This window comes from Somniosus microcephalus, chromosome 18, assembly GCF_052327205.1.
Source record: "Somniosus microcephalus isolate GS21.2 chromosome 18, FLI_Smic_1.0, whole genome shotgun sequence".
NCBI lineage: Eukaryota > Metazoa > Chordata > Chondrichthyes > Squaliformes > Somniosidae > Somniosus > Somniosus microcephalus.
This window is the reverse complement of record NC_141004.1, coordinates 81,419,282-81,443,147: the sequence shown is the minus strand read 5'-3', so window position 1 is coordinate 81,443,147 and position 23,866 is coordinate 81,419,282.

Genomic DNA, 23,866 nt, shown 5'->3' with positions numbered 1-23,866 from the left:
GGGAAGGAGTCACATATAGGCCAGACCGGGGAAGGAGTCACATATAGGCCAGACCGGGGAAGGAGTCACATATAGGCCAGACTGGGGAAGGAGTCACATATAGCCCAGACTGGGGAAGGAGCCGCATATAGGCCAGACTGGGGAAGGAGTCACATATAGGCCAGACTGGGGAAGGAATCACAAACAGGCCAGACTGGGGAAGGAATCACATATAGGCCAGACTGGGGAAGGAGTCACATATAGGCCAGACTGGGGAAGGAGTCACATATAGGCCAGACTGGGGAAGGAGTCACATATAGGCCAGACTGGGGAAGGAGTCACATATAGGCCAGACTGGGGAAGGAGTCATATATAGGCCAGACTGGAGAAGGAGTAACATATAGGCCAGACTGGGGAAGGAGTCACATATAGGCCAGACCGGGGAAGGAGTCAAATATAGGCCAGAGTGGGGAAGGAGTCACAAATAGGCCAGACCGGGGAAGGAGTCACATATAGGCCAGACTGGGGAAGGAGTCACATATAGGCCAGGCCGGGGAAGGAGACACATATAGGTCAGACTGGGGAAGGAGTCACATATAGGCCAGACCGGGGAAGGAGCCACATATAGGCAGGACCGGGGAAGGAGTCACATATAGGCCAGACCGGGGAAGGAGTCACATATAGGCCGGACCGGGGAAGGAGTCACATATAGGCCAGACCAGGGAGGGAGTCACATATAGGCCGGACCGGGGAAGGAGTCACATATAGGCCAGACCGGGGAAGGAGTCACATATAGGCCGGACCGGGGAAGGAGTCACATATAGGCCGGACCGGGGAAGGAGTCACATATAGGCCAGACCGGGGAAGGAGTCACATATCGGCCAGACCGGGGATGGAGTCACATATAGGCCAGACTGGGGAAGGAGACACATATAGGCCAGACTGGGGAAGGAGTCACATATAGGCCAAACCGGGGTAGGAGTCACAGATAGGCCAGACCGGGGAAGGAGTCACATATAGGCCAGACCGGGGAAGGAGCCACATATAGGCCAGACCGGGGAAGGAGTCACATATATGCCAGACCGGGGAAGGAGTCACATAAAGGCCAGACCGGGGAAGGAGGCACATATAGGCCAGACTGGGGAAGGAGTCACATATAGGCCAGACTGCGGACGGAGTCACAGATAGGCCAGACTAGGGAAGGAGTCAAAGATAGGTCAGACCGGGGAAGGAGTCACAGATAGGCCAGACCGGGGAAGGAGACACATATAGGCCAGACTGGGGAAGGAGTCACAGATAGGCCAGACCGGGGAAGGAGACACATATAGGCCAGACTGGGGAAGGAGTCACATATAGGCCAGACTGGGGAAGGAGTCACATATAGGCCAGACTGGGGAAGGAGTCACATTTAGGCCAGACTGGGGAAGGAGTCACATATAGGCCAGACTGGGGAAGGAGTCACATATATGCCAGACTGGGGAAGGAGTCACATATAGGCCAGACCGGGGAAGGAGTCACATATAGGCCAGACTGGGGAAGGAATCACATATAGGCCAGACTGGGGAAGGAGTCACATATAGGCCAGACCGGGGAAGGAGTCACATATAGGCCAGACTGGGGAAGGATTCACATATAGGCCAGACCGGGGAAGGAGTCACATATAGGCCAGACTGGGGAAGGAGTCACATATAGGCCAGATTGGAGAAGGAGTAACATATAGGCCAGACCGGGGAAGGAGTCACATATCGGCCAGACCGGGGATGGAGTCACATATAGGCCAGACTGGGGAAGGAGACACATATAGGCCAGACTGGGGAAGGAGTCACATATAGGCCAAACCGGGGAAGGAGTCACAGATAGGCCAGACCGGGGAAGGAGTCACATATAGGCCACACCGGGGAAGGAGCCACATATAGGCCAGACCGGGGAAGGAGTCACATATATGCCAGACCGGGGAAGGAGTCACATAAAGGCCAGACCGGGGAAGGAGGCACATATAGGCCAGACTGGGGAAGGAGTCACATATAGGCCAGACTGCGGACGGAGTCACAGATAGGCCAGACTAGGGAAGGAGTCAAAGATAGGTCAGACCGGGGAAGGAGTCACAGATAGGCCAGACCGGGGAAGGAGTCAAAGATAGGTCAGACCGGGGAAGGAGTCACAGATAGGCCAGACCGGGGAAGGAGTCACATATAGGCCAGACTGGGGAAGGAGTCACTTATAGGCCAGGCTGGGGAAGGAGTCACAGATTGGCCAGACTGGTGAAGGAGTCACATATAGGGCAGACTGGGGAAGGAGTCACATATAGGCCAGACTGGGGAAGGAGTCACATATAGGCCAGACTGGGGAAAGAGTCACATATAGGCCAGACTGGGGAAGGAGTCACATATAGGCCAGACTGGGGAAGGAGTCACATATAGGCCAGACCGGGGAAGGAGCCACATATAGGCAGGACCGGGGAAGGAGTCACATGTAGGCCAGACTGGGGAAGGAGTCACATATAGGCCAGTCTGGGGAGGGAGTCACATATAGGTCAGACCGGGGAAGGAGTCACATATATGCCAGACCGGGGAAGGAGTCACATAAAGGCCAGACCGGGGAAGGAGGCACATATAGGCCAGACCGGGGAAGGAGTCACATATAGGCCAGACCGGGGAAGGAGTCACATATAGGCCAGACTGGGGAAGGAGTCACTTATAGGCCAGGCTGGGGAAGGAGTCACAGATAGGCCAGACCGGGGAAGGAGCCACATATAGGCAGGACCGGGGAAGGAGTCACATGTAGGCCAGACTGGGGAAGGAGTCACATATAGGCCAGTCTGGGGAGGGAGTCACATATAGGTCAGACCGGGGAAGGAGTCACATATAGGCCAGTCTGGGGACGGAGTCACATGTAGGCCAGTCTGGGGAAGGAGTCACTTATAGGTCAGTCCGTGGAAGGAGTCACATATAGGTTAGACCGGGGAAGGAGTCACATATAGGCCAGACTGGGGAAGGAGTCTCATATAGGCCAGACCGGGGAAGCAGTCACATATAGGCCAGACTGGGGAAGGAGTCATAGATAGGCCAGACTGGTGAAGGAGTCACATATAGGCCAGACTGTGGAAGGAGTCACATATAGGCCAGACTAGGGAAGGAGTCACATATAGGCCAGACCGGGGAAGGAGTCACATATAGGCCAGACTGGGGAAGGAGTCACATACAGGCCAGACTGGGGAAGGAGTCACATATAGGCCAGACTGGGGAAGGAGTCACATATAGGCCAGACTGGGGAAGGAGTCACATATAGGCCAGACTGGGGAAGGAGTCACATATATGCCAGACTGGGGAAGGAGTCACATATAGGCCAGACCGGGGAAGGAGTCACATATAGGCCAGACTGGGGAAGGAGTCACATATAGGCCAGACTGGGGAAGGATTCACATATAGGCCAGACCGGGGAAGGAGTCACATATAGGCCAGACTGGGGAAGGAGTCACATATAGGCCAGACTGGAGAAGGAGTAACATATAGGCCAGACTGGGGAAGGAGTCACATATAGGCCAGACTGGGGAAGGAGTCACATATAGGCCAGACTGGGGAAGGAGTCACATATAGGCCAGACTGGGGAAGGAGTCACATATATGCCAGATTGGGGAAGGAGTCACATATAGGCCAGACCGGGGAAGGAGTCACATATCGGCCAGACTGGGGAAGGAGTTACATATAGGCCAGACTGGGGAAGGAGTCACATATAGGCCAGACCGGGGAAGGAGTCACATATAGGCCAGACTGGGGAAGGAGTCACATATAGGCCAGACTGGAGAAGGAGTAACATATAGGCCAGACTGGGGAAGGAGTCACATATAGGCCAGGCCGGGGAAGGAGTCTCATATAGGCCAGACCGGGAAAGGAGTCACATATCGGCCAGACCGGGGATGGAGTCACATATAGGCCAGACTGGGGAAGGAGACACATATAGGCCAGACTGGGGAAGGAGTCACATATAGGCCAAACCGGGAAAGGAGTCACAGATAGGCCAGACCGGGGAAGGAGTCACATATAGGCCAGACCAGGGAAGGAGCCACATATAGGCCAGACCGGGGAAGGAGTCACATATAGGCCAGACCGGGGAAGGAGTCACATATAGGCCAGACCGGGGAAGGAGTCACATATAGGCCAGACTGGGGAAGGAGTCACAGATAGGCAAGACCGGGGAAGGAGTCACATATAGGCCAGACTGCGGAAGGAGTCACAGATAGGCCAGACTAGGGATGGAGTCAAAGAGAGGTCAGACCGGGGAAGGAGTCACAGATAGGCCAGACCGGGGAAGGAGTCACATATAGGCCAGACTGGGGAAGGAGTCACTTATAGGCCAGGCTGGGGAAGGAGTCACAGATAGGCCAGACTGGTGAAGGAGTCACATATAGGCCAGACTGGGGAAGGAGTCACATATAGGCCAGACTGGGGAAGGAGTCACATATCGGCCAGACCGGGGATGGAGTCACATATAGGCCAGACTGGGGAAGGAGACACATATAGGCCAGACTGGGGAAGGAGTCACATATAGGCCAAACCGGGGAAGGAGTCACAGATAGGCCAGACCGGGGAAGGAGTCACATATAGGCCAGACCGGGGAAGGAGCCACATATAGGCCAGACCGGGGAAGGAGTCACATATATGCCAGACCGGGGAAGGAGTCACATAAAGGCCAGACCGGGGAAGAAGGCACATATAGGCCAGACTGGGGAAGGAGTCACATATAGGCCAGACTGCGGACGGAGTCACAGATAGGCCAGACTAGGGAAGGAGTCAAAGATAGGTCAGACCGGGGAAGGAGTCACAGATAGGCCAGACCGGGGAAGGAGACACATATAGGCCAGACTGGGGAAGGAGTCACAGATAGGCCAGACCGGGGAAGGAGACACATATAGGCCAGACTGGGGAAGGAGTCACATATAGGCCAGACTGGGGAAGGAGTCACATATAGGCCAGACTGGGGAAGGAGTCACATTTAGGCCAGACTGGGGAAGGAGTCACATATAGGCCAGACTGGGGAAGGAGTCACATATATGCCAGACTGGGGAAGGAGTCACATATAGGCCAGACCGGGGAAGAAGTCACATATAGGCCAGACTGGGGAAGGAATCACATATAGGCCAGACTGGGGAAGGAGTCACATATAGGCCAGACCGGGGAAGGAGTCACATATAGGCCAGACCGGGGAAGGAGTCACATATAGGCCAGACTGCGGAAGGAGTCACAGATAGGCCAGACTAGGGAAGGAGTCAAAGATAGGTCAGACCGGGGAAGGAGTCACAGATAGGCCAGACCGGGGAAGGAGTCACATATAGGCCAGACTGGGGAAGGAGTCACTTATAGGCCAGGCTGGGGAAGGAGTCACAGATTGGCCAGACTGGTGAAGGAGTCACATATAGGCCAGACTGGGGAAGGAGTCACATATAGGCCAGACTGGGGAAGGAGTCACATATAGGCCAGACTGGGGAAAGAGTCACATATAGGCCAGACTGGGGAAGGAGTCACATATAGGCCAGACTGGGGAAGGAGTCACATATAGGCCAGACTGGGGAAGGAGTCACATATATGCCAGACTGGGGGAAGGAGTCACATATAGGCCAGACCGGGGAAGGAGTCACATATAGGCCAGACTGGGGAAGGAGACACATATAGGCCAGACTGGGGAAGGAGTCACATATAGGCCAGACCGGGGATGGAGTCACATATAGGCCAGACTGGGGAAAGTGTCACATATAGGCCAGACCGGGGAATGAGTCACATATAGGCCAGACTGGGGAAGGAGTCACATATTGGCCGGACCGGCGAAGGAGACACAAATAGGCCAGACTGGGGAAGGATTCACAAATAGGCCAGACTGGGGAAGGAGTCACATATAGGCCAGACTGGGGAAGGAGTCACATATAGGCCAGACCGGCGAAGGAGACACATATAGCCCAGACTGGGGAAGGAGTCACATATAGGCCAGACCGGGGAAGGAGTCACATATAGGCCAGACTGGGGAAGGAATCACATATAGGCCAGACTGGGGAAGGAGTCACATGTAGGCCAGACTGGGGAAGGAGTCACATATAGGCCAGTCTGGGGAGGGAGTCACATATAGGTCAGACCGGGGAAGGAGTCACATATAGGCCAGTCTGGGGACGGAGTCACATGTAGGCCAGTCTGGGGAAGGAGTCACTTATAGGTCAGTCCGTGGAAGGAGTCACATATAGGTTAGACCGGGGAAGGAGTCACATATAGGCCAGACTGGGGAAGGAGTCTCATATAGGCCAGACCGGGGAAGGAGTCACATATAGCCCAGACTGGGGAAGGAGTCACATATAGGCCAGACTGGGGAAGGAGTCACATATAGGCCAGACTGGGGAAGGAGTCACATATAGACCAGACTGGGGAAGGAGTCACATATAGGCCAGACTGGGGAAGGAGTCACATATAGGCCAGACCGGGGAAGGAGTCACATATAGGCCAGACCGGGGAAGGAGTCACATATAGGCCAGACTGGGGAAGGAGTCACATATAGGCCAGACTGGGGAAGGAGCCGCATATAGGCCAGACTGGGGAAGGAGTCACATATAGGCCAGACTGGGGAAAGTGTCACATATAGGCCAGACCGGGGAATGAGTCACATATAGGCCAGACTGGGGAAGGAGTCACATATTGGCCGGACCGGCGAAGGAGACACAAATAGGCCAGACTGGGGAAGGATTCACAAATAGGCCAGACTGGGGAAGGAGTCACATATAGGCCAGACTGGGGAAGGAGTCACATATAGGCCAGACCGGCGAAGGAGACACATATAGCCCAGACTGGGGAAGGAGTCACATATAGGCCAGACCGGGGAAGGAGTCACATATAGGCCAGACTGGGGAAGGAATCACATATAGGCCAGACCGGGGAAGGAGTCACATATAGGCCAGACTGGGGAAGGAGTCACATATAGGCCAGACTGGAGAAGGAGTAACATATAGGCCAGACCGGGGAAGGAGTCACATATCGGCCAGACCGGGGATGGAGTCACATATAGGCCAGACTGGGGAAGGAGACACATATAGGCCAGACTGGGGAAGGAGTCACATATAGGCCAAACCGGGGAAGGAGTCACAGATAGGCCAGACCGGGGAAGGAGTCACATATAGGCCAGACCGGGGAAGGAGTCACAGATAGGCCAGACTAGGGAAGGAGTCAAAGATAGGTCAGACCGGGGAAGGAGTCACAGATAGGCCAGACTGGGGAAGGAGTCACATATAGGCCAGACTGGGGAAGGAGTCACATATAGGCCAGACTGGGGAAGGAGTCACATATAGGCCAGACTGGGGAAGGAGTCACATATAGGCCAGACTGCGGAAGGAGTCACAGATAGGCCAGACTAGGGAAGGAGTCAAAGATAGGTCAGACCGGGGAAGGAGTCACAGATAGGCCAGACCGGGGAAGGAGTCACATATAGGCCAGACTGGGGAAGGAGTCACTTATAGGCCAGGCTGGGGAAGGAGTCACAGATTGGCCAGACTGGTGAAGGAGTCACCTATAGGCCAGACTGGGGAAGGAGTCACATATAGGCCAGACTGGGGAAGGAGTCACATATAGGCCAGACTGGGGAAAGAGTCACATATAGGCCAGACTGGGGAAGGAGTCACATATAGGCCAGACTGGGGAAGGAGTCACATATAGGCCAGACTGGGGAAGGAGTCACATATAGGCCAGACTGGGGAAGGAGTCACATATAGGCCAGACTGCGGACGGAGTCACAGATAGGCCAGACTAGGGAAGGAGTCAAAGATAGGTCAGACCGGGGAAGGAGTCACAGATAGGCCAGACCGGGGAAGGAGACACATATAGGCCAGACTGGGGAAGGAGTCACATATAGGCCAGACTGGGGAAGGAGTCACATATAGGCCAGACTGGGGAAGGAGTCACATTTAGGCCAGACTGGGGAAGGAGTCACATATAGGCCAGACTGGGGAAGGAGTCACATATAGGCCAGACTGGGGAAGGAGTCACATATAGGCCAGACTGGGGAAGGAGTCACATATAGGCCAGACCGGGGAAGGAGTCACATATAGGCCAGACCGGGGAAGGAGTCACATATAGACCAGACTGCGGAAGGAGTCACAGATAGGCCAGACTAGGGAAGGAGTCAAAGATAGGTCAGACCGGGGAAGGAGTCACAGATAGGCCAGACCGGGGAAGGAGTCACATATAGGCCAGACTGGGGAAGGAGTCACTTATAGGCCAGACTGGGGAAGGAGTCACAGATAGGCCAGACTGGTGAAGGAGTCACATATAGGCCAGACTGGGGAAGGAGTCACATATAGGCCAGACTGGGGAAGGAGTCACATATAGGCCAGACCGGGGAAGGAGTCACATATAGGCCAGACTGGGGAAGGAGTCACATACAGGCCAGACTGGGGAAGGAGTCACATATAGGCCAGACTGGGGAAGGAGTCACATATAGGCCAGACTGGGGAAGGAGTCACATATATGCCAGACTGGGGAAGGAGTCACATATAGGCCAGACCGGGGAAGGAGTCACATATAGGCCAGACTGGGGAAGGAGTCACATATAGGCCAGACTGGGGAAGGATTCACATATAGGCCAGACCGGGGAAGGAGTCACATATAGGCCAGACTGGGGAAGGAGTCACATATAGGCCAGACTGGAGAAGGAGTAACATATAGGCCAGACTGGGGAAGGGGTCACATATAGGCCAGACCGGGGAAGGAGTCACATATAGGCCAGACTGGGGAAGGAGTCACATATAGGCCAGACCGGGGAAGGTGTCACATATCGGCCAGACTGGGGTAGGAGTCACATATAGGCCAGACCGGGGAAGGAGACACATATAGGCCAGACTGGGGAAGGAGTCACATATAGGCCAGACCGGGGAAGGAGTCACATATAGGCCGGACCGGGGAAGGACTCACATATAGGCCAGACCGGGGAAGGAGTCACATATAGGCCGGACCGTGGAAGGAGTCACATATAGGCCAGACCGGGGAAGGAGTCACATATAGGCCAGACCGGGGAAGGAGTCACATATAGGCCAGACTGGGGAAGGACTCACATATGGGCCAGACCGGGGAATGAGTCACATAGAGGCCAGACTGGGGAAGGAGTCACATATAGGCCGGACCGGCGAAGGAGACACAAATAGGCCAGACTGGGGAAGGATTCACAAATAGGCCAGACTGGGGAAGGAGTCACATATAGGCCAGACCGGGGAAGGAGTCACATATAGGCCAGACTGGGGAAGGAGTCACATATAGGCCAGACTGGGGAAGGATTCACATATAGGCCAGACCGGGGAAGGAGTCACATATAGGCCAGACTGGGGAAGGAGTCACATATAGGCCAGACTGGAGAAGGAGTAACATATAGGCCAGACTGGGGAAGGGGTCACATATAGGCCAGACCGGGGAAGGAGTCACATATAGGCCAGACTGGGGAAGGAGTCACATATAGGCCAGACCGGGGAAGGTGTCACATATCGGCCAGACTGGGGTAGGAGTCACATATAGGCCAGACCGGGGAAGGAGACACATATAGGCCAGACTGGGGAAGGAGTCACATATAGGCCAGACCGGGGAAGGAGTCACATATAGGCCGGACCGGGGAAGGACTCACATATAGGCCAGACCGGGGAAGGAGTCACATATAGGCCGGACCGTGGAAGGAGTCACATATAGGCCAGACCGGGGAAGGAGTCACATATAGGCCAGACCGGGGAAGGAGTCACATATAGGCCAGACTGGGGAAGGACTCACATATGGGCCAGACCGGGGAATGAGTCACATAGAGGCCAGACTGGGGAAGGAGTCACATATAGGCCGGACCGGCGAAGGAGACACAAATAGGCCAGACTGGGGAAGGATTCACAAATAGGCCAGACTGGGGAAGGAGTCACATATAGGCCAGACTGGGGAAGGAGTCACATATAGGCCAGACTGGGGAAGGACTCACATATGGGCCAGACCGGGGAAGGAGTCACATATAGGCCAGACTGGGGAAGGAGTCACATATAGGCCAGACCGGGGATGGAGTCACATATCGGCCAGACTGGGGAAGGAGTCACATATAGGCCAGACCGGGGAATGAGTCACATAGAGGCCAGACTGGGGAAGGAGTCACATATAGGCCAGACTGGGGAAGGAGTCACATATAGGCCAGACTGCGGACGGAGTCACAGATAGGCCAGACTAGGGAAGGAGTCAAAGATAGGTCAGACCGGGGAAGGAGTCACAGATAGGCCAGACCGGGGAAGGAGACACATATAGGCCAGACTGGGGAAGGAGTCACATATAGGCCAGACTGGGGAAGGAGTCACATATAGGCCAGACTGGGGAAGGAGTCACATATAGGCCAGACTGCGGAAGGAGTCACAGATAGGCCAAGGAATCACAGATAGGCCAGACCGGGGAAGGAGTCACATATAGGCCAGACTGGGGAAGGAGTCACTTATAGGCCAGGCTGGGGAAGGAGTCACAGATTGGCCAGACTGGTGAAGGAGTCACATATAGGCCAGACTGGGGAAGGAGTCACATATAGGCCAGACTGGGGAAGGAGTCACATATAGGCCAGACTGGGGAAAGAGTCACATATAGGCCAGACTGGGGAAGGAGTCACATATAGGCCAGACTGGGGAAGGAGTCACATATAGGCCAGACTGGGGAAGGAGTCACATATAGGACAGACTGGGGAAGGAGTCACATATAGGCCAGACTGCGGACGGAGTCACAGATAGGCCAGACTAGGGAAGGAGTCAAAGATAGGTCAGACCGGGGAAGGAGTCACAGATAGGCCAGACCGGGGAAGGAGACACATATAGGCCAGACTGGGGAAGGAGTCACATATAGGCCAGACTGGGGAAGGAGTCACATATAGGCCAGACTGGGGAAGGAGTCACATTTAGGCCAGACTGGGGAAGGAGTCACATATAGGCCAGACTGGGGAAGGAGTCACATATAGGCCAGACCGGGGAAGGAGTCACATATAGGCCAGACCGGGGAAGGAGTCACATATAGGCCAGACTGCGGAAGGAGTCACAGATAGGGCAGACTAGGGAAGGAGTCAAAGATAGGTCAGACCGGGGAAGGAGTCACAGATAGGCCAGACCGGGGAAGGAGTCACATATAGGCCAGACTGGGGAAGGAGTCACTTATAGGCCAGACTGGGGAAGGAGTCACAGATAGGCCAGACTGGTGAAGGAGTCACATATAGGCCAGACTGGGGAAGGAGTCACATATAGGCCAGACTGGGGAAGGAGTCACATATAGGCCAGACCGGGGAAGGAGTCACATATAGGCCAGACTGGGGAAGGAGTCACATACAGGCCAGACTGGGGAAGGAGTCACATATAGGCCAGACTGGGGAAGGAGTCACATATAGGCCAGACTGGGGAAGGAGTCACATATAGGCCAGACTGGGGAAGGAGTCACATATAGGCCAGACTGGGGAAGGAGTCACATATATGCCAGACTGGGGAAGGAGTCACATATAGGCCAGACCGGGGAAGGAGTCACATATAGGCCAGACTGGGGAAGGAGTCACATATAGGCCAGACTGGGGAAGGATTCACATATAGGCCAGACCGGGGAAGGAGTCACATATAGGCCAGACTGGGGAAGGAGTCACATATAGGCCAGACTGGAGAAGGAGTAACATATAGGCCAGACTGGGGAAGGGGTCACATATAGGCCAGACCGGGGAAGGAGTCACATATAGGCCAGACTGGGGAAGGAGTCACATATAGGCCAGACCGGGGAAGGTGTCACATATCGGCCAGACTGGGGTAGGAGTCACATATAGGCCAGACCGGGGAAGGAGACACATATAGGCCAGACTGGGGAAGGAGTCACATATAGGCCAGACCGGGGAAGGAGTCACATATAGGCCGGACCGGGGAAGGAGTCACATATAGGCCAGACCGGGGAAGGAGTCACATATAGGCCGGACCGTGGAAGGAGTCACATATAGGCCAGACCGGGGAAGGAGTCACATATAGGCCAGACCGGGGAAGGAGTCACATATAGGCCAGACTGGGGAAGGACTCACATATGGGCCAGACCGGGGAATGAGTCACATAGAGGCCAGACTGGGGAAGGAGTCACATATAGGCCGGACCGGCGAAGGAGACACAAATAGGCCAGACTGGGGAAGGATTCACAAATAGGCCAGACTGGGGAAGGAGTCACATATAGGCCAGACTGGGGAAGGAGTCACATATAGGCCAGACTGGGGAAGGACTCACATATGGGCCAGACCGGGGAAGGAGTCACATATAGGCCAGACTGGGGAAGGAGTCACATATAGGCCAGACCGGGGATGGAGTCACATATCGGCCAGACTGGGGAAGTAGTCACATATAGGCCAGACCGGGGAATGAGTCACATAGAGGCCAGACTGGGGAAGGAGTCACATATAGGCCAGACTGGGGAAGGAGTCACATATAGGCCAGACTGCGGACGGAGTCACAGATAGGCCAGACTAGGGAAGGAGTCAAAGATAGGTCAGACCGGGGAAGGAGTCACAGATAGGCCAGACCGGGGAAGGAGACACATATAGGCCAGACTGGGGAAGGAGTCACATATAGGCCAGACTGGGGAAGGAGTCACATATAGGCCAGACTGGGGAAGGAGTCACATATAGGCCAGACCGGGGAATGAGTCACATAGAGGCCAGACTGGGGAAGGAGTCACATATAGGCCAGACTGTGGAAGGAGACACATATAGGCCAGACTGGGGAAGGAGTCACATATAGGCCAGACTGCGGAAGGAGTCACAGATAGGCCAGACTAGGGAAGGAGTCAAAGATAGGTCAGACCGGGGAAGGAGTCACAGATAGGCCAGATCGGGGAAGGAGTCACATATAGGCCAGACTGGGGAAGGAGTCACTTATAGGCCAGGCTGGGGAAGGAGTCACAGATTGGCCAGACTGGTGAAGGAGTCACATATAGGCCAGACTGGGGAAGGAGTCACATATAGGCCAGACTGGGGAAGGAGTCACATATAGGCCAGACTGGGGAAAGAGTCACATATAGGCCAGACTGGGGAAGGAGTCACATATAGGCCAGACTGGGGAAGGAGTCACATATAGGCCAGACTGGGGAAGGAGTCACATATAGGCCAGACTGGGGAAGGAGTCACATATAGGCCAGACTGCGGACGGAGTCACAGATAGGCCAGACTAGGGAAGGAGTCAAAGATAGGTCAGACCGGGGAAGGAGTCACAGATAGGCCAGACCGGGGAAGGAGACACATATAGGCCAGACTGGGGAAGGAGTCACATATAGGCCAGACTGGGGAAGGAGTCACATATAGGCCAGACTGGGGAAGGAGTCACATTTAGGCCAGACTGGGGAAGGAGTCACATATAGGCCAGACTGGGGAAGGAGTCACATATAGGCCAGTCTGGGGAAGGAGTCACATATAGGCCAGACTGGGGAAGGAGTCACATATAGGCCAGTCCGGGGAAGGAGTCACATATAGGCCAGACCGGGGAAGGAGTCACATATAGGCCAGACTGCGGAAGGAGTCACAGATAGGCCAGACTAGGGAAGGAGTCAAAGATAGGTCAGACCGGGGAAGGAGTCACAGATAGGCCAGACCGGGGAAGGAGTCACATATAGGCCAGACTGGGGAAGGAGTCACATATAGGCGAGACCGGGGAAGGAGTCACACATAGGCCAGACTGGGGAAAGAGTCACATATAGGCCAGACCGGGGAAGGAGTCACATATAGGCCAGACTTGGGAAGGAGTCACATATAGGCCAGACTGGGGAAGGAGTCACATATAGGCCAGACTGGGGAAGGAGTCACATATAGGCCAGACTGGGGAAGGAGTCACTTATAGGCCAGACTGGGGAAGGAGTCACAGATAGGCCAGACTGGTGAAGGAGTCACATATAGGCCAGACTGGGGAAGGAGTCACATATAGGCCAGACTGGGGAAGGAGTCACATATAGGCCAGACTGGGGAAGGAGTCACACATAGGCCAGACTGGGGAAAGAGTCACATATAGGCCAGACTGGGGAAGGATTCACATATAGGCCAGACTTGGGAAGGAGTCACATATAGGCCAGACTGGGGAAGGAGTCACATATAGGCCAGACTGGGGAAGGAGTCACATATAGGCCAGACTGGGGAAGGAGTCACATATAGGCCAGACTGGGGAAGGAGTCACATATATGCCAGACTGGGGAAGGAGTCACATATAGGCCAGACCGGGGAAGGAGTCACATATCGGCCAGACTGGGGAAGGAGTTACATATAGGCCAGACTGGGGAAGGAGTCACATATAGGCCAGACCGGGGAAGGAGTCACATATAGGCCAGACTGGGGAAGGAGTCACATATAGGCCAGACTGGAGAAGGAGTAACATATAGGCCAGACTGGGGAAGGAGTCACATATAGGCCAGACCGGGGAAGGAGTCAAATATAGGCCAGAGTGGGGAAGGAGTCACAAATAGGCCAGACCGGGGAAGGAGTCACATATAGGCCAGACTGGGGAAGGAGTCACATATAGGCCAGGCCGGGGAAGGAGACACATATAGGTCAGACTGGGGAAGGAGTCACATATAGGCCAGACCGGGGAAGGAGCCACATATAGGCAGGACCGGGGAAGGAGTCACATATAGGCCAGACCGGGGAAGGAGTCACATATAGGCCGGACCGGGGAAGGAGTCACATATAGGCCAGACCAGGGAAGGAGTCACATATAGGCCGGACCGGGGAAGGAGTCACATATAGGCCAGACCGGGGAAGGAGTCACATATAGGCCGGACCGGGGAAGGAGTCACATATAGGCCGGACCGGGGAAGGAGTCACATATAGGCCAGACCGGGGAAGGAGTGACATATCGGCCAGACCGGGGATGGAGTCACATATAGGCCAGACTGGGGAAGGAGACACATATAGGCCAGACTGGGGAAGGAGTCACATATAGGCCAAACCGGGGAAGGAGTCACAGATAGGCCAGACCGGGGAAGGAGTCACATATAGGCCAGACCGGGGAAGGAGCCACATATAGGCCAGACCGGGGAAGGAGTCACATATATGCCAGACCGGGGAAGGAGTCACATAAAGGCCAGACCGGGGAAGGAGGCACATATAGGCCAGACTGGGGAAGGAGTCACATATAGGCCAGACTGCGGACGGAGTCACAGATAGGCCAGACTAGGGAAGGAGTCAAAGATAGGTCAGACCGGGGAAGGAGTCACAGATAGGCCAGACCGGGGAAGGAGACACATATAGGCCAGACTGGGGAAGGAGTCACAGATAGGCCAGACCGGGGAAGGAGACACATATAGGCCAGACTGGGGAAGGAGTCACATATAGGCCAGACTGGGGAAGGAGTCACATATAGGCCAGACTGGGGAAGGAGTCACATATATGCCAGACTGGGGAAGGAGTCACATATAGGCCAGACCGGGGAAGGAGTCACATATAGGCCAGACTGGGGAAGGAATCACATATAGGCCAGACTGGGGAAGGAGTCACATATAGGCCAGACCGGGGAAGGAGTCACATATAGGCCAGACCGGGGAAGGAGTCACATATAGGCCAGACTGCGGAAGGAGTCACAGATAGGCCAGACTAGGGAAGGAGTCAAAGATAGGTCAGACCGGGGAAGGAGTCACAGATAGGCCAGACCGGGGAAGGAGTCACATATAGGCCAGACTGGGGAAGGAGTCACTTATAGGCCAGACTGGGGAAGGAGTCACAGATAGGCCAGACTGGTGAAGGAGTCACATATAGGCCAGACTGGGGAAGGAGTCACATATAGGCCAGACTGGGGAAGGAGTCACATATAGGCCAGACCGGGGAAGGAGTCACATATAGGCCAGACTGGGGAAGGAGTCACATACAGGCCAGACTGGGGAAGGAGTCACATATAGGCCAGACTTGGGAAGGAGTCACATATAGGCCAGACTGGGGAAGGAGTCACATATAGGCCAGACTGGGGAAGGAGTCACATATATGCCAGACTGGGGAAGGAGTCACATATAGGCCAGACCGGGGAAGGAGTCACATATAGGCCAGACTGGGGAAGGAGTCACATATAGGCCAGACTGGGGAAGGATTCACATATAGGCCAGACCGGGGAAGGAGTCACATATAGGCCAGACTGGGGAAGGAGTCACATATAGGCCAGACTGGAGAAGGAGTAACATATAGGCCAGACCGGGGAAGGAGTCACATATCGGCCAGACCGGGGATGGAGTCACATATAGGCCAGACTGGGGAAGGAGACACATATAGGCCAGACTGGGGAAGGAGTCACATATAGGCCAAACCGGGGAAGGAGTCACAGATAGGCCAGACCGGGGAAGGAGTCACATATAGGCCAGACCGGGGAAGGAGCCACATATAGGCCAGACCGGGGAAGGAGTCACATATATGCCAGACCGGGGAAGGAGTCACATAAAGGCCAGACCGGGGAAGAAGGCACATATAGGCCAGACTGGGGAAGGAGTCACATATAGGCCAGACTGCGGACGGAGTCACAGATAGGCCAGACTAGGGAAGGAGTCAAAGATAGGTCAGACCGGGGAAGGAGTCACAGATAGGCCAGACCGGGGAAGGAGACACATATAGGCCAGACTGGGGAAGGAGTCACAGATAGGCCAGACCGGGGAAGGAGACACATATAGGCCAGACTGGGGAAGGAGTCACATATAGGCCAGACTGGGGAAGGAGTCACATATCGGCCAGACTGGGGAAGGAGTCACATTTAGGCCAGACTGGGGAAGGAGTCACATATAGGCCAGACTGGGGAAGGAGTCACATATATGCCAGACTGGGGAAGGAGTCACATATAGGCCAGACCGGGGAAGAAGTCACATATAGGCCAGACTGGGGAAGGAATCACATATAGGCCAGACTGGGGAAGGAGTCACATATAGGCCAGACCGGGGAAGGAGTCACATATAGGCCAGACCGGGGAAGGAGTCACATATAGGCCAGACTGCGGAAGGAGTCACAGATAGGCCAGACTAGGGAAGGAGTCAAAGATAGGTCAGACCGGGGAAGGAGTCACAGATAGGCCAGACCGGGGAAGGAGTCACATATAGGCCAGACTGGGGAAGGAGTCACTTATAGGCCAGGCTGGGGAAGGAGTCACAGATTGGCCAGACTGGTGAAGGAGTCACATATAGGCCAGACTGGGGAAGGAGTCACATATAGGCCAGACTGGGGAAGGAGTCACATATAGGCCAGACTGGGGAAAGAGTCACATATAGGCCAGACTGGGGAAGGAGTCACATATAGGCCAGACTGGGGAAGGAGTCACATATAGGCCAGACTGGGGAAGGAGTCACATATATGCCAGACTGGGGGAAGGAGTCACATATAGGCCAGACCGGGGAAGGTGTCACATATAGGCCAGACTGGGGAAGGAGACACATATAGGCCAGACTGGGGAAGGAGTCACATATAGGCCAGACCGGGGATGGAGTCACATATAGGCCAGACTGGGGAAAGTGTCACATATAGGCCAGACCGGGGAATGAGTCACATATAGGCCAGACTGGGGAAGGAGTCACATATTGGCCGGACCGGCGAAGGAGACACAAATAGGCCAGACTGGGGAAGGATTCACAAATAGGCCAGACTGGGGAAGGAGTCACATATAGGCCAGACTGGGGAAGGAGTCACATATAGGCCAGACCGGCGAAGGAGACACATATAGCCCAGACTGGGGAAGGAGTCACATATAGGCCAGACCGGGGAAGGAGTCACATATAGGCCAGACTGGGGAAGGAATCACATATAGCTCAGACTGGGGAAGGAGTCACATGTAGGCCAGACTGGGGAAGGAGTCACATATAGGCCAGTCTGGGGAGGGAGTCACATATAGGTCAGACCGGGGAAGGAGTCACATATAGGCCAGTCTGGGGACGGAGTCACATGTAGGCCAGTCTGGGGAAGGAGTCACTTATAGGTCAGTCCGTGGAAGGAGTCACATATAGGTTAGACCGGGGAAGGAGTCACATATAGGCCAGACTGGGGAAGGAGTCTCATATAGGCCAGACCGGGGAAGGAGTCACATATAGCCCAGACTGGGGAAGGAGTCACATATAGGCCAGACTGGGGAAGGAGTCACATATAGGCCAGACTGGGGAAGGAGTCACATATAGACCAGACTGGGGAAGGAGTCACATATAGGCCAGACTGGGGAAGGAGTCACATATAGGCCAGACCGGGGAAGGAGTCACATATAGGCCAGACCGGGGAAGGAGTCACATATAGGCCAGACTGGGGAAGGAGTCACATATAGGCCAGACTGGGGAAGGAGCCGCATATAGGCCAGACTGGGGAAGGAGTCACATATAGGCCAGACTGGGGAAGGAGTCACAAACAGGCCAGACTGGGGAAGGAATCACATATAGGCCAGACTGGGGAAGGAGTCACATATAGGCCAGACTGGGGAAGGAGTCACATATAGGCCAGACTGGGGAAGGAGTCACATACAGGCCAGACTGGGAAGGAGTCACATATAGGCCAGACCAGGGAAGGAGTCACAGATAGGCCAGACCGGGGAAGGAGTCACATATCGGCCAGACCGGGGAAGGAGCCACATATAGGCCAGACCGGGGAAGGAGTCACATATATGCCAGACCGGGGAAGGAGTCACATAAAGGCCAGACCGGGGAAGGAGTCACATATAGTCCAGACTGGGGAAGGAGTCACAGATAGGCAAGACCGGGGAAGGCGTCACATATAGGCCAGACTGCGGAAGGAGTCACAGATAGGCCAGACTAGGGAAGGAGTCATAGATAGGTCAGACCGGGGAAGGAGTCACAGATAGGCCAGACCGGGGAAGGAGTCACATATAGGCCAGACTGGGGAAGGAGTCACTTATAGGCCAGACTGGGGAAGGAGTCACAGATAGGCCAGACTGGTGAAGGAGTCACATATAGGCCAGACTGGGGAAGGAGTCACATATAGGCCAGACTGGGGAAGGAGTCACATATATGCCAGACTGGGGAAGGAGTCACATATAGGCCAGACCGGGGAAGGAGTCACATATAGGCCAGACTGGGGAAGGAGTCACATATAGGCCAGACTGGGGAAGGAGTCACATATAGGCCAGACCGGGGAAGGAGTCACATATAGGCCAGACCGGGGAAGGAGTCACATATAGGCCAGACTGCGGAAGGAGTCACAGATAGGCCAGACTAGGGAAGGAGTCAAAGATAGGTCAGACCGGGGAAGGAGTCACAGATAGGCCAGACCGGGGAAGGAGTCACATATAGGCCAGACTGGGGAAGGAGTCACTTATACGCCAGACTGGGGAAGGAGTCACAGATAGGCCAGACTGGTGAAGGAGTCACATATAGGCCAGACTGGGGAAGGAGTCACATATAGGCCAGACTGGGGAAGGAGTCACATATAGGCCAGACTGGGGAAGGAGTCACACATAGGCCAGACTGGGGAGAGAGTCACATATAGGCCAGACCGGGGAAGGAGTCACATATAGGCCAGACTTGGGAAGGAGTCACATATAGGCCAGACTGGGGAAGGAGTCACATATAGGCCAGACTGGGGAAGGAGTCACATATAGGCCAGACTGGGGAAGGAGTCACTTATAGGCCAGACTGGGGAAGGAGTCACAGATAGGCCAGACTGGTGAAGGAGTCACATATAGGCCAGACTGGGGAAGGAGTCACATATAGGCCAGACTGGGGAAGGAGTCACATATAGGCCAGACTGGGGAAGGAGTCACACATAGGCCAGACTGGGGAAAGAGTCACATATAGGCCAGACTGGGGAAGGATTCACATACAGGCCAGACTTGGGAAGGAGTCACATATAGGCCAGACTGGGGAAGGAGTCACATATAGGCCAGACTGGGGAAGGAGTCACATATAGGCCAGACTGGGGAAGGAGTCACATATAGGCCAGACTAGGGAAGGAGTCACATATATGCCAGACTGGGGAAGGAGTCACATATAGGCCAGACCGGGGAAGGAGTCACATATCGGCCAGACTGGGGAAGGAGTTACATATAGGCCAGACTGGGGAAGGAGTCACATATAGGCCAGACCGGGGAAGGAGTCACATATAGGCCAGACTGGGGAAGGAGTCACATATAGGCCAGACTGGAGAAGGAGTAACATATAGGCCAGACTGGGGAAGGAGTCACATATAGGCCAGACCGGGGAAGGAGTCAAATATAGGCCAGAGTGGGGAAGGATTCACAAATAGGCCAGACCGCGGAAGGAGTCACATATAGGCCAGACTGGGGAAGGAGTCACATATAGGCCAGGCCGGGGAAGGAGACACATATAGGCCAGACTGGGGAAGGAGTCACATATAGGCCAGACCGGGGAAGGAGCCACATATAGGCAGGACCGGGGAAGGAGTCACATGTAGGCCAGACTGGGGAAGGAGTCACATATAGGCCAGTCTGGGGAGGGAGTCACATATAGGTCAGACCGGGGAAGGAGTCATATATAGGCCAGTCTGGGGACGGAGTCACATGTAGGCCAGTCTGGGGAAGGAGTCACTTATAGGTCAGTCCGTGGAAGGAGTCACATATAGGCCAGACTGCGGAAGGAGTCACAGATAGGCCAGACTAGGGAAGGAGTCAAAGATAGGTTAGACCGGGGAAGGAGTCACATATAGGCCAGACTGGGGAAGGAGTCTCATATAGGCCAGACCGGGGAAGGAGTCACATATAGGCCAGACTGCGGAAGGAGTCACAGATAGGCCAGACTAGGGAAGGAGTCAAAGATAGGTCAGACCGGGGAAGGAGTCACAGATAGGCCAGACCGGGGAAGGAGTCACATATAGGCCAGACTGGGGAAGGAGTCACTTATACGCCAGACTGGGGAAGGAGTCACAGATAGGCCAGACTGGTGAAGGAGTCACATATAGGCCAGACTGGGGAAGGAGTCACATATAGGCCAGACTGGGGAAGGAGTCACATATAGGCCAGACTGGGGAAGGAGTCACACATAGGCCAGACTGGGGAAAGAGTCACATATAGGCCAGACCGGGGATGGAGTCAGATATAGGCCAGACTTGGGAAGGAGTCACATATAGGCCAGACTGGGGAAGGAGTCACATATAGGCCAGACTGGGGAAGGAGTCACATATAGGCCAGACTGGGGAAGGAGTCACTTATAGGCCAGACTGGGGAAGGAGTCACAGATAGGCCAGACTGGTGAAGGAGTCACATATATGCCAGACTGGGGAAGGAGTCACATATAGGCCAGACTGGGGAAGGAGTCACATATAGGCCAGACTGGGGAAGGAGTCACACATAGGCCAGACTGGGGAAAGAGTCACATATAGGCCAGACTGGGGAAGGATTCACATATAGGCCAGACTTGGGAAGGAGTCACATATAGGCCAGACTGGGGAAGGAGTCACATATAGGCCAGACTGGGGAAGGAGTCACATATAGGCCAGACTGGGGAAGGAGTCACATATAGGCCAGACTGGGGAAGGAGTCACATATATGCCAGACTGGGGAAGGAGTCACATATAGGCCAGACCGGGGAAGGAGTCACATATCGGCCAGACTGGGGAAGGAGTTACATATAGGCCAGACTGGGGAAGGAGTCACATATAGGCCAGACCGGGGAAGGAGTCACATATAGGCCAGACTGGGGAAGGAGTCACATATAGGCCAGACTGGAGAAGGAGTAACATATAGGTCAGACTGGGGAAGGAGTCACATATAGGCCAGACCGGGGAAGGAGTCAAATATAGGCCAGAGTGGGGAAGGATTCACAAATAGGCCAGACCGGGGAAGGAGTCACATATAGGCCAGACTGGGGAAGGAGTCACATATAGGCCAGGCCGGGGAAGGAGACACATATAGGCCAGACTGGGGAAGGAGTCACATATAGGCCAGACCGGGGAAGGAGCCACATATAGGCAGGACCGGGGAAGGAGTCACATGTAGGCCAGACTGGGGAAGGAGTCACATATAGGCCAGACTGGGGAAGGAGTCACATATAGGCCAGACCGGGGAAGGAGCCACATATAGGCAGGACCGGGGAAGGAGTCACATGTAGGCCAGACTGGGGAAGGAGTCACATATAGGCCAGTCTGGGGAGGGAGTCACATATAGGTCAGACCGGGGAAGGAGTCACATATAGGCCAGTCTGGGGACGGAGTCACATGTAGGCCAGTCTGGGGAAGGAGTCACTTATAGGTCAGTCCGTGGAAGGAGTCACATATAGGTTAGACCGGGGAAGGAGTCACATATAGGCCAGACTGGGGAAGGAGTCTCATATAGGCCAGACCGGGGAAGGAGTCACATATAGCCCAGACTGGGGAAGGAGTCACATATAGGCCAGACTGGGGAAGGAGTCACATATAGGCCAGACTGGGGAAGGAGTCACATATAGACCAGACTGGGGAAGGAGTCACATATAGGCCAGACTGGGGAAGGAGTCACATATAGGCCAGACCGGGGAAGGAGTCACATATAGGCCAGACCGGGGAAGGAGTCACATATAGGCCAGACTGGGGAAGGAGTCACATATAGGCCAGACTGGGGAAGGAGCCGCATATAGGCCAGACTGGGGAAGGAGTCACATATAGGCCAGACTGGGGAAGGAGTCACAAACAGGCCAGACTGGGGAAGGAATCACATATAGGCCAGACTGGGGAAGGAGTCACATATAGGCCAGACTGGGGAAGGAGTCACATATAGGCCAGACTGGGGAAGGAGTCACATACAGGCCAGACTGGGAAGGAGTCACATATAGGCCAGACCAGGGAAGGAGTCACATATAGGCCAGACTGGGGAAGGAGTCACATATAGGCCAGACTGGGGAAGGAGTCACTTATAGGCCAGACTGGGGAAGGAGTCACAGATAGGCCAGACTGGTGAAGGAGTCACATATAGGCCAGACTGGGGAAGGAGTCACATATAGGCCAGACTGGGGAAGGAGTCACATATAGGCCAGACTGGGGAAGGAGTCACACATAGGCCAGACTGGGGAAAGAGTCACATATAGGCCAGACTGGGGAAGGATTCACATACAGGCCAGACTTGGGAAGGAGTCACATATAGGCCAGACTGGGGAAGGAGTCACATATAGGCCAGACTGGGGAAGGAGTCACATATAGGCCAGACTGGGGAAGGAGTCACATATAGGCCAGACTAGGGAAGGAGTCACATATATGCCAGACTGGGGAAGGAGTCACATATAGGCCAGACCGGGGAAGGAGTCACATATCGGCCAGACTGGGGAAGGAGTTACATATAGGCCAGACTGGGGAAGGAGTCACATATAGGCCAGACCGGGGAAGGAGTCACATATAGGCCAGACTGGGGAAGGAGTCACATATAGGCCAGACTGGAGAAGGAGTAACATATAGGCCAGACTGGGGAAGGAGTCACATATAGGCCAGACCGGGGAAGGAGTCAAATATAGGCCAGAGTGGGGAAGGATTCACAAATAGGCCAGACCGCGGAAGGAGTCACATATAGGCCAGACTGGGGAAGGAGTCACATATAGGCCAGGCCGGGGAAGGAGACACATATAGGCCAGACTGGGGAAGGAGTCACATATAGGCCAGACCGGGGAAGGAGCCACATATAGGCAGGACCGGGGAAGGAGTCACATGTAGGCCAGACTGGGGAAGGAGTCACATATAGGCCAGTCTGGGGAGGGAGTCACATATAGGTCAGACCGGGGAAGGAGTCATATATAGGCCAGTCTGGGGACGGAGTCACATGTAGGCCAGTCTGGGGAAGGAGTCACTTATAGGTCAGTCCGTGGAAGGAGTCACATATAGGCCAGACTGCGGAAGGAGTCACAGATAGGCCAGACTAGGGAAGGAGTCAAAGATAGGTTAGACCGGGGAAGGAGTCACATATAGGCCAGACTGGGGAAGGAGTCTCATATAG